Genomic DNA, 12,785 nt, shown 5'->3' on the forward strand with positions numbered 1-12,785 from the left:
TGATGATGCAAAAATGCTACCATTTCACCAGCTGCAGTTTCAGATCCACCATCAAAACCATCAACCACCATTAATAATCCATAGCAGCAACCACCGCCACCATCGGTTCAGATAATTTTGTATCAACAACAGTAGTTTATCCATTTAAGTTGGATCAACAATGGGTGTTTATCCAATTCAGCTGGATCAACAATATAAGTTTATCCATTTTAGTTGGATCAACAATGGATGTTTATCCATGCTGATGGAAAAATGTTACCATTTCACCTGCTGCAGTTTTAGATACACCAACAAAACCATCAACCACCATTTATAATCTATAGCAGCAACCGTCACTGTTTTCTATGAAGCTTCAACACCAATTCGAACCACCACCACCGCCGCCACCAGAACCACCACCGCCGCTACCATTATTATCCTTACTTCTCTCTTCATAATTCTATATTCCCTGTAATTCCTACACATTTGTCACTACCCTAAAATTTGTCACTACCCTAAAATTCATCTAATTGTGAATCTTCCCGCAACAGACCCATTCTTCCACCAGCTGCAGTTTCAGATCCACCAAGAAAAACATCAACCACAATCTATAATCCATAGGAGCAACCGCCACTGTCTGCTCTAAAGCTTCAACACAAATTCGAACCATCTGAACCAATTGAGCAGATAAAAAATCCTAAATCGAATCTCCATCTCGTCAAATCTAATTTTGAAAATTAATCTTCGAAATCACGAACTAGTTGGCAGCGATGAAGATGGTGATAGTTGCGTAGCTGGTGACGGTGAAAAAATCATCGTTAGAAGAAGAACCCTAAAACTAGCAGATCTATGATTTAAACATGAAAATCAATTTAAAATTGATTGATTAGATCTAAATTGATTGGAGAAACAGTAGTGATGGTTGTGGCTGTGACGATGGATACAATCGTGGTTGTGACGATGGTGTTGGTTACGGTGGTGGCGTAAGAGACGATGGTGGTACTGGTAGAAGCGATGGAGTTAGCTAGGTTCGACTGATTTTTTTGGAAGCGAAGAAGAAGAACTAAAAGGATAAATAAGAAATTATTAAGATTATGTTTTCATATAAAATTTCAATTATGCCATCAGGGACATTTATAAAGTCTGTTAAGGATATTTGTGAAGGCTCATCAAAAGCAAAGACAATAGTTCAATTACCACTATTCAATTGCCAAGAGGAGGGTGGTGCCTTGAAAAAAATAAAGTTGTCAATCGATGGAGAAGATGTAGCATATGAAATATAGTGATGAACAAATGGTAGTGATTCAAGTTCAATGGCCTAAATCTTCAATTCTAACTCAAACTGAGTACTTGTTCTAATCTGTATTATCAATTAATCTCTATGTCTGCGCTAGTATTTGGTTGAGCTAGAGCTAATTCATAGTAACTCATAATATTGAGCAAGTTGTAGTATATCCACATATTCTTATGCTATAATCATCTTTTAAATAAGAATCAGTAATAATAACATTAAAAATATGGAATTCTTATCCGCTAAACAACTACAACATGACACTGATTTGGTTTCTCGAAGATTAGCAGATGCCAAGACTGTACCACTAAAACATACATATCACCCGAGAAACAAAATTTCTGAATAAAAAATTTAACTAGCAAATAATACAAGTAAAAAAGTAAAAACACCACTAAGTAAAGAAAAGCAGTCTAACTTGCATGTTTTGAGATCTAACTGTTGCTCCTGTCCAATTGATGACACTGATTTGAAGATACTCAATTGCCACACTATTTGCACTGACATTTTCCAAAGTCACACCGAAAAGATCTTCTAGCCCCCAATCCGGCAAACATTTCTCAAGCATTTTCCCAATTTCCACTCCAGTGTGATCCTTGATCTGGCAAAACAGGATGATCCTCTTTTGAAGCTTCCAATAAATATCAACAAAGTATGCACATAAGCAAGTTCTTAATACAACAAAACTTGATCCAACCATTACCAATTACAGGCTACATCCCCTGTGAAATTATACACATAAGAAAGTTATTAATACAACAAAAGTATATACATAAGCAAGAACCCATTATCATCATTTAGCCATATCTCTGTAAGAAACATCATTTCCAAAATTTCAGCCGTCTAACTCAATTTAGATTAAAATCAAACATAAGATCTTACCAAATCACTATTATCATCAAACTCGGATAAACTAAAACTCAAATAAGCAAGAACCCATACTATGAAATAAACCCATTAAATACGAAACAAGCTCAGATCTATAAACCCAATAAATCTCAATCAAAAACACAACACAAATAGTCTCAAACACATTTTCAAACAAATGGGTTTTCCAGTAACAAAAACAAATAAAAATCTCTGAACAAAAAGAAGAAACACTAGTTATCTGTTTGAAATAATCCACAACTTTACTTAATGAAGAACTCTAGTTGCTCATACTACTCCTCAGGGTCTTCTACATAGAAACAAAAAATAGAAAAAATAATTATAACCCTAATATAAGAAAAAATAACAGAAAAATACGATTGACAACAAAAAATGATTGATAAAAAAAAATCAAACCATCTCGAAGTAGTGAAATCAAAAGAAATCCAAACAGAAGAATAATTAGAAAAAAAAACTAGAATTTGCTAAAAAAACAAATCAATCAAAAGAAGAAACGAGAAGGAGAAACAGAAGAGGAGAAATCTACTTACTAGATAGAGATGGTGGTGCTCTTGATAGAGGCGGATGAGAGGTGGTTCATATGCTACTGGTGTCTGGTGGTAGAGGCGACTGAGTGAAGAATGAAGACTAATGAGGAAAGATGAAGAAGAGAAGCTGCTTAACGATTAGGGTTTTCTATATATAGTGTAGGTTTAACTATTAGACGGTTAGGATTGATCAGAATAAATGTGAATCTTCGGTCTAAATTAATCGGTTTATCGGTGCGGTTAAGATGTGGTTAATGGTGAAACCATTGATAGAACCGAAAATCTAACGGTTATCAAAATTCAAACCGTGACCGACCGTTGGATTAACGGTTCGGTTCGGTTACGATGCGTTTCTATCGGTTACGGTGCGGTTTCTTTGCAGGTTTAATGTGTACTTTCTCCCCACAAATATGTTTTGCAGTGGTTTCTTTTAGTAATTTAGTTTTTGTAATTGAATGCAGTGCTTGCTAGTATCTAACTGCTCTTTGCACTTAGTTTTTGCAATGCCCCTCTTGCTTCAATGGACTTTCCAATAATAATAAATTTTCTCAGTCTATAAAAAAAAGAAAAAAAAAAAAAAGAGAGAGAAAGCTGCCGGTTAATGTGATGCAACTTGCAAACTTGGTATCCCTTGAGTATGACATCGGACAGGATACACGGCTATTCAGATTATGCAAAAGTGAACTATGAGCAGTATCTTAGTTTAAGGTTCAGACATTTTGTTCATTAACTGTCGTTAAAAGTCGGTCATTGTTAATCAATGAAACTTTAAATCTTAAATTCTTAAGTTGAAAAGAAAGAGAAACTAGAACACCGCTGCCATGGTGGGAGGATCGACCAAAGAAAAACGAAACAAATAACAATTTCCGCCGATAGGTATATACTATTTTCGTTTCAGGAAAAACGATATTTTCATAGTTTCATTTTGCCTAATAATAGGTCAAATTGATAAAGTGATCACTTTTCCTGAAACAGAGGGAAATTGAAAAGGTGAAAGTATCTATTTTGCTGAAACGAAGTGAAAGTATCACTTCTCCTAAAACGGAAAATTATTCGATACATAAACCAAAATATGGTTGCATGATATATTATGCATCTTTTGTGGTGGTTTGCATAACGGCTATGCATTGAATTTTCGTAACCCATGCCTAAAGTGAAAGTATCACTTTTTCTGAAACGGAGGGGGTACATCGTTTTATTAGTTGCTACGGAAAATTAGTTTGATGCATAAACCAAAATATTCTTACATAAAGTATTATGTATCCTTTGTGGTGGTTTATATAATGGATATACATATAATTTTCTAAAATTGTGCCTAAAATGATAAATAACTTTGAATTTTTCGTAAAAACTTTAAATTTAATATTGTTGTTTGTACTCATTGCGTAGCTTTTTTATAAGCTTTCCAACGACATAAAATTTATAAAATTCTAATGCACGGATTTTTAGATATGTAATATTAAAGTTTGGTTGTCAATTATACCCTTAAAGAATAGGATGCATAAGGAGTTAGGTCTTGTTTGGTATAGTTTTCAAAAACAGTTTTCTGTTTTTAAAAAAAGAGAAAACAGAAAACAGGAGAAAACGCGTTTGGTAAGGACATTTTCAGAAAATGTTTTCTATCTATTTTCTGTTTCTGAAAACAAAAAAATGAAAACAACAAATTATTATTTTCTGTTTTTTCTGTTTTTTCTTTTCTTTCTTTTTTTTTTTTTTTTTTTCTTTTCAGAACAAAGTAAGAGATCAGAGGAATGACCACAAGTGAGTCATGTCTAGTATCACTGTCTCTTAAACAAATCTTTACATTTGATCCGATTTAGTTGATTTTCTCTGTTTTCAAAAACAGTTTACCAAACAATTTTTAGAAAATGAAAACAAGGAAAAGAGTATGTTTTTAAAACAGTGGAAAACTATTTTTGAAAACTGTACCAAACAGGCTCATATAGTAATTAGACTAAAAGGGAAGGACATTTTAGTATTATCAAGTGCATACTACAAAATCTTTTTATGAAATTACAAATTTGTGTGAGGTTTCAATTTACAAAAAAATGGCCATATCTCCCTCCCTTCGGACCCTCCGGTCGGTCGGCCCAAATATACACTCGGTACTTTTTAGTATAGAATAGTATATTGTATATTTCTCCTTTTACCATGGTTATATTTCTTTGCTAGTATGTGACGCTAGCAGCCACATTGTACTCACAGATTCAGTGGCGGAACTAGACATTGGATATAGGGATGGCTGGAGCTTTTTTCAGGACTTGCTTAAGAATAAAACTCATAGACCAATTGTGGCCCAACTTTAAAAAGGCTTTGAAAAAAATGACTTTTTCTCTTGTTAGGGCTGGCTTAAGCTAGCCCTAGTCACAAGGTAGTTCCGCCCTTGCACAGATTCTTCTATGTTCACTCTTGGAGAACGAAATGAATTAAGTTTGGGTGTTCTATAAAGTTCGTAAACGCGGTGAACCAAAAAATACAAACTGTACTAGAACAATTCAGACACGGTGTAAACAGTTTTAGAGTTGACAAATTTTATTATCACCAAGCTTTTTCTACATTTTAGGTTTTAAACCTTAATAATATTATAAACTTGGAAACTCTATGAATATGCGAAAGAGCAGAATCACGATTTAGAGGAAAAACGAAAACGAAATCAATTTGAGAATAAGCGGTGGGGCTTATGTCAACGAGTATGTATATCTAACCTTATTACACAACGTACAACTAATTAATAAACAATCCGGATGATGTCAACCTACCATGTATTCATTCATGAATATTGATTCTTCCATAAAGAGTTACCGCTAAATGATACATCTCTGTAATTTCAAGTTGATGATAAACTGGCCATCGTTATAACGTTTGGTTTCGTGTTATTACATATTCGAGCGCTCAATATCGCAATAAATAAATATTGCTGAATTTTGTATTTTTTTTGTATATATTCTATGAAAACAAGACGTTTCAAGATATGCATTTACTGTGCATTCGAGTGCATATTAGCATTAGTTTTTCTTTATTGTAATCGACATCAACATTGAACATCTTTGTTGATCTTTTCCGTCTAATTCACTAAAGGTCTTCGGTACATTCTCACATGATCCTTTTTACTAGGCAAAATAGTTGATAATAATGAGATTCTATTTGCAGTTATGAACTATCCCACGGGAGATGCAACATTTTGGATTGAATCGGTCACTTTTTAGGTAAGAAGTATTAATAAGCTAAATTATCTATCATTTTCCTACTTTTTGCTTTTTGCTTCTCAGAGATGTCTGTATCATCTACACCTCATATCAGTCTCATTCCGCATAGTTTAGAACTTAATTTCATGAAAATTGATAATCTTAATTTTTCAAAGATTTTGCTTCTTGGCTATGCAAAAAAACCATTGACTAAAAATATATATGTTTTTTCTAACTTTTTTCAATAAAATCATTCCCATCAGCAATTGCTTATTCAACCTTCTAATTTATCTAATAAAATGAGCTTCTTTATTAGATAAATGTGTAAGACTTTGCAAGCCTACCATAATCAGTTTTCTCTGTCGATAAGTAAGTTCTAAAGTGTTTTGATTTCAATTTCTTAATTAGGGTTTTCATCTATCACATGTAGATTCCTAGTTATCATGTGACATGGCACATTCTTATAGGCTCAATGGTGATGATTCTCATTCGCAGGCCAAATTCTTTGGATAAAATACGAGAACACTGGCGATTTGTCAGCTCATTATAAGAATCTGGATAATTGAAGTTAGGAGTCAGTTCATTTCATTTGGTTGTTTTGTCCGAAATATGTAAACTATTTGCATGTCCGTGAGGACATCATCTATGTGTAGGCATAAGACTTATGGCCATACAAGAGAAAGGCTGGGAACTGCGTCAGCCACTGCATGGTTAATATTATTATGCAACTTGCAAACTTGATACCGCTTGAAAGTGACATCGGAAACTTACATTTATCGTTTGACTACTTTCTCTAGAATGACTTGCTCATACCAACCAAACACATTCTTGACTCTTACATTTTGGTTAGTAGACCTCACGACTTGCTAGGCTGCTATTGCCAAGATGTAAGTTGATTTTTTTGCTCGGTTACGTACAGATTTTGTTTAGTATATCATTTCCTTGATTTTCAAACCTTAATACTATTATAAATCTGCTAACCTTATTGATATGTGAAAGAGCAAAATCACGATATGAAGAAAAATGAAAACGAAATTCGAGGAAAACAATAAGCTTATGTAGCTTGTGTCATTCATTAACCTAATTAAAGAACTTACAACAAATGAATAAATAATCTAGATGATATTAATTTAGATTTTTTTTTAAATCATGACTATTAGGAAATGGGGTTATACTTAGCCTAGAGTTATATTTTGAGTTATATTTCTGTTTGGAATACGTGTGGCTCAAGTATGTAACTTGAGACCCAAGTCTGGTCTTTGTATAAATGTCTAGAGAATTAATGAGAATGGTAATACTTGACCAAAACTTAACATGGTATCAAAGCTTGCATACTTTCCGTCTGGCAGGCCAACTGAACATGCCTTAATATCTTTCACTTCTATCATGTCATCAATATTACAAGTGACATGATTTGTAGCCCCTGTACCCACAATGCATGAAACGTGATTCTTCTTATCTTGTATTTGAAAATTTGATTTGTTTGAGTTTAAAAACTCAAGCACATGCTGAAGTTGTGTTGTTGTCACTCCAACCAAACCAGTTCCATCTGCAGATGCCACACCGCCTGACTGCTGAGCCGCTGGTATATTCAGGTTATGTGCACGAACTAGATTGCTGCTTCCATGTCCTCTACCACCTCTGACCTATGCAGAACCACCTCGACCTCTACCACCTTTCATGCCTCCTCTGCCATAGACTCTTCCACCACGAGGTATATCTCCCCACCATTTAGGGTAGACAATTAGTTGATAACAACCCTCATCAGAGTGTCCTTCTCTATTACAGTGTTTGCATTACATGGAAGGATAATATGTATTGGTGGTTGCTCGCTGATCAGGTTGAACTTTAAATACCATAACATTGTCTTGTAATTGTTTCGATAAAACTACATCACATATTCTCAGACGCTCAGAATTCACTATTGTTTGGTATGTTGCATCGATCGATGGTGGGGGATCTCGGGCCAATAACTGTTCATGTAATGAACTATGCACACTATCTAGACCGATCAAAAAATAACGAAGAAAATCTTCTTCTCGCAAAGTAGTCAACTGAGTCGCAATATTACAGGTGCAATGAGCAGTCTTGCTTTCAGACGTACCAAATTTCCATTTTCATCACGCTTTTCTGTGTAAATCCATTTACTTCCTAGTTTCTTCTTACCATGTGGTAATTCTTCAAATTTCCATGTTCCTTGTTCCTCTAGAACTCTTATTTCTTCGGTCATGGATTTTTGCCATCATGGATGCTTCATAGCTTCTTTGAAGCTCTTAGAGGCTCATTTCCAGCAGTTATAGCTGCAAGATATTTTCTATGAACAACAGAAAAACGATCACAACTAACGTAATATGTCAATGGATAAGGTGTACCTGAGGCTGATGATTGTGTAGGATGCGTGGAAGAAGTGTATATGAAGATACCACCGGGATTTTCCAAGGGAAATCCTAATATGGTGTGTAGAATGAAGAAATCATTATATGGCTTAAAACAGGCTCCTAGGTGTTGGTTTGCAAAATTATCAGCATCCTTGAAATAATTATGGCTTTAAACAGTTATACTCATATTATTCTCTCTTTACTATGCATGACAAAGGGAAAGATGCAGCTTAATATTTTAGTGTATGTTGATGATTTGATTGTAGCAGGAAATGATCTGGTTGCACTTCATAATTTTAAAACCTACTTGGGACAATGTTTCAAGATGAAAGATTTGAGGAAGTTGAAATACTTTCTAGGATTGGAGGTGGCTCGTAGTAAACAAGGTTTCTACATATGCCAGAGGAAGTATACATTGGATATTATCATGGAAACTGGGTTATTGGGAGCAAAACCTGCAGAGTTTCCAATGGAGACAAATCATCGTCTGGATTTGGAAAAGGGTAAGATATTATATGATCTGGAGAAAATATAGAAGACTGGTTGGTCGTCTGATTTATTTGTCAGTCACCAGACCAGATCTTGCTTACTCAGTGCATATTTTTTCGCAATTTATGCAACAACCAAATATGGAGCATTGGGAGGAAGCCCTTCGTGTGGTTGGATATTTGAAGAACAATCCTGGACAAGGAATTCTGTTGCGCTCTGATAGCGGTCTCAGTTTAAAAGGATGGTGTGACTCAGATTGGGCAAGTTGTCCATTAACTAGACGTTGATTGACAGGATGGTTTGTTCTTCTTGGGTTTTCACCTGTGTCTTGGAAGACTAAGAACCAACATACAGTTTCTCGGTCCTCAGCTGAAGCAGAGTACAGATCTATGGCGGCAGTTACTTGTAAATTAATGTGGTTGAAATAATTACTCGGTGATTTAGGAGTTCATCATACACATGGGATGAATCTCTTTTGTGATAGTCAATCAACATTATATATTGCTCAGAATCCAGTATTTCATGAGCGAACAAAACAAACAGAAGTGGATTGTCATCTTGTCAGTGATGCTATAATAAGGAAGATTATATCACCCTCTTAGAGCAACTGCAGTGGTGCGATCAAAACCAAAGATCAAAGATCAAAAAAAAGACCAAAATTTGGGTTTAGTCCGTGTTGTGACGCAACGGTACATGATTAAAATTTCATCAGGCGGACTTTAAAAGTCCGCCCCATTTTTTTTTTATAAAATTTCATCAGGCGGACTTTAAAAGTCCGCCCCATTTTTTGTAAATTTCATCAGGCGGACTTTAAAAGTCCGCCCCATTCTTTGCAACTTTCATCAGGCGGACTTTAAAAGTCCGCCTCATTCTTTTTTTTTTTTTTTTAATTAAAATTTCATCGGGCGTAATTTAAATCTCCGCCCGTTAACAAGCGTACTTTAAATTTACGCCCAGCAACAAGCGTAAATTAAATTTACGCCCGACTATATTAGAATTTGGGATTTGGTCGCGACCATATTTGGTCTGGAATTTGATCTTTGGTTGGGATTTGATCTTTACTCCGTCCCACTGTGTTACGATCTCATCCCAAATTTTTGGTTATACTCGCCCACTGTGGATGCTCTTACACTCCTATAACATTGCAATTGGCAGATATCTTTACAAAATCCTTAGGGAAAGCTCAGTTTAAGTTTCTTTTGTCCAAGATGGGAATTTGTGACCTCCATGCTCCATCTTGAGGGAGGGTATTAGGAAATAGGGTTATACTTAGAGTTATATTTTGAGTTATATTATTATTTGGAATACGTGTGGCTCAAGTTTGTAACTTGAGCCCCAAGTCTGGTCTTTGTATAAATGCCTTGAGAATGAATGAGAATGGTAAGACTTGACCAAAACTTAACAATGACAATGTATTTTTATGGTGATCCCTTTTATCTTACCATTAACCGAGATCAAAATGCATGCCGATCCAGCATTGATGAGGGAATAAGCATTAAACTTGGGCCCAAGTTTTCTTAGTCGCAGTTCATGATGCAACGGTTGGAGCCATGCTCCAATTTCAGTTTTCTATCCCAGCAAGTGCGGTGCCAAAAGACATATGTAAAAAGACGTTGGGCGTACCCAAAGTGGCGCCAGCCTTCTTTTTTTAAGGTGAAGCCACGGAAGAACAGTCGCCAATATCCAAGCGACACTTCTTCTGCCATATGGTGAAGACTTTCAAACTCTATTTCGTCGGATATACCGTGCAATTGAGATTGCGATCTTCGGCTACTTATAACTTTCTATGCTAATTCATAGTGTATTATGGTTCCTAGAATCCTAGTTCTAAGGAGGTTTAAAATATACTTCAATCCAATTCTACATAACCCGCGAATGAGAGATAGCTTCAAACTCCTTAAATACTAAGGGCCAAAGTAATCATATTGTACTTGACAGAGTGAGTAACAAGTTCCGAATCTGATTGCATTGCTCAAGGATCATGTGTGGAACCAAGGCCTGTCTTATTTGGGCTCCAGCACACCCCACCCAAAAGCCTAAAAAAATTCAATTTGTCACCCATGTTCTTCTAGTTGGGCAGTGGGCACAAATTTTATGTGTAAAATTAAGGCTTAATCCCGGTATAGATAATCAAGCCCATCTCCACCTGGCTACCGCCACCGTCGAGGGTAGAAAAGTGAGAGATGTATTTTTAAGAGATCAATTTAAACCAGTACTCTCCGCTATGAGAATCCATCCAACCAAATGTGGAGGATCCTAGGACAATCTTATTTGCACGCTATCTTACAAAATTTGTACCAATTTTACTATAAAGCCCAAATGGCTATGAATTTAAAGATAACATTTTGGTGAGACGTGACCCTAATTTCGTACCCAATATGAGCATAATTCGAGATACCAAACCTTACCATCTACCAATCTTAATTTCAACCATTTATTTTAACGATTGATTTTTAAAATATAAAATATTGTCATTTTACATCTCGGATTGTGCTCATTTTTTACAAAGTTGTCGAGTTTTTATAAGAAGCACATATCACCAAAATATCAGCTTCAAATTTTTTATTGTCTGAGCTTTATAGAAAATTAATGCAAATCTTGTAAGAAAGTATTTTTTTTTTTAAACAACAATTTAATAATAAGAAAGGGAAAAAAAAGAGGGACATAAAGCTAGGACCTCCAACAAAACGAAGCTGGGAAATAAAACTAAAATAACTATCTACTTATCAAATTTGAACAAACTAGCTAGTAAAAAGATGGTGTAAGCTACAAGTTCTGAAATATAACTAAAGAGTTATTCTCGTCTTTCTCACTATCGATTTCAAGTTCAGAAATATGAAACCGCAAATCCAAAAAATCCCGGGACCTAGTCTAGTTTTGAATATTCTCAGAATTAAGCCACTACACAAAGTACAATATCAACTTCGTATAGTTGGGACCAAGTAAACTATCCATGGTTACTTATCTCCTTCTCTACGTCTACGACCTACCGGTCATGCATGTGAATCCCAAGATAGGAAATCAATACTGAGTTGCTTAGCTGATATAAATTCTTAAGAACTCAACTCCTTTTGATCGCCTTACGAACAGTAAAGGAACAAAGATGTTTGGTAACTACTCCAATAGTCTGTTAGAAAAAGATTTGTTGAGTTCCAAAAAAGGATTTTCCATTTAAACAAGTAAACTCCTTTGTGGGGTAAGATCAATCCAAATCAATAACTTAGATTTGGATTCACAACTATCAGATTCGGATAGTTGCCGATCTAAACGACTTTGTGATCAGATAAATCTAATCTAAGTAGGATCCCGAAAGATCAAGATGTGTGCACAAATCACGAGATACAAAAACAAATAAGAAAATTCTTATTGTCTTTAAATCTCCAATCGCCTTCTTAAATAACATGCAAAACACAAACTTGAATCCTCTTGTGATCAACCACGCACAGAAGGGAGTCTTTTATCAATGGATTATCATAAGATGTCTTTAAATCTAAAAACAATTATAAAGATCCCGTCGATACTTTGATCTAGTTTGTAAGAAGAAAAGGCTCTCAAGAATAATCAAACTAGGTGCAATCAAAGTTTCAACAACTGTTTCCAAGAAATGCAAACTCAACTATTTATAGACCAAGGTTGTTTGGACAACAAGGAAATTCCAAAGCCGAAAATATTCTCAAGATATGCAATAAGTACCTAATTTCGGTTTTTTTATTTCCAACTAATATCCAACCTGCAATTCCAAAATCTCCCATTAGAAAATATATATTATTAGTTTAGCACTTAAATAATATAACTTTCCAAGAGTTATGTTTTGATTTACTGGAAAATCAAAAGCATAAAATCGAAAATCCTTAATTAAAAGATTATCAATATTTCGGATTGGGATCACCTTGAGTATCAAGGAATATTTCTGGACAATAAAAGATAAGATTTGTATTCATGCCCAAATTATGTTGACATCTGGAACTTTCCTAAATAGCAACCTGAATTCCAAGCTCACACAGAACCTTAAAGTAATATGTGAATATTAAGGAACAATTTTGATCTT

This window comes from Papaver somniferum, chromosome 2, assembly GCF_003573695.1.
Source record: "Papaver somniferum cultivar HN1 chromosome 2, ASM357369v1, whole genome shotgun sequence".
Classification (NCBI taxonomy): Eukaryota; Viridiplantae; Streptophyta; class Magnoliopsida; order Ranunculales; family Papaveraceae; genus Papaver; species Papaver somniferum.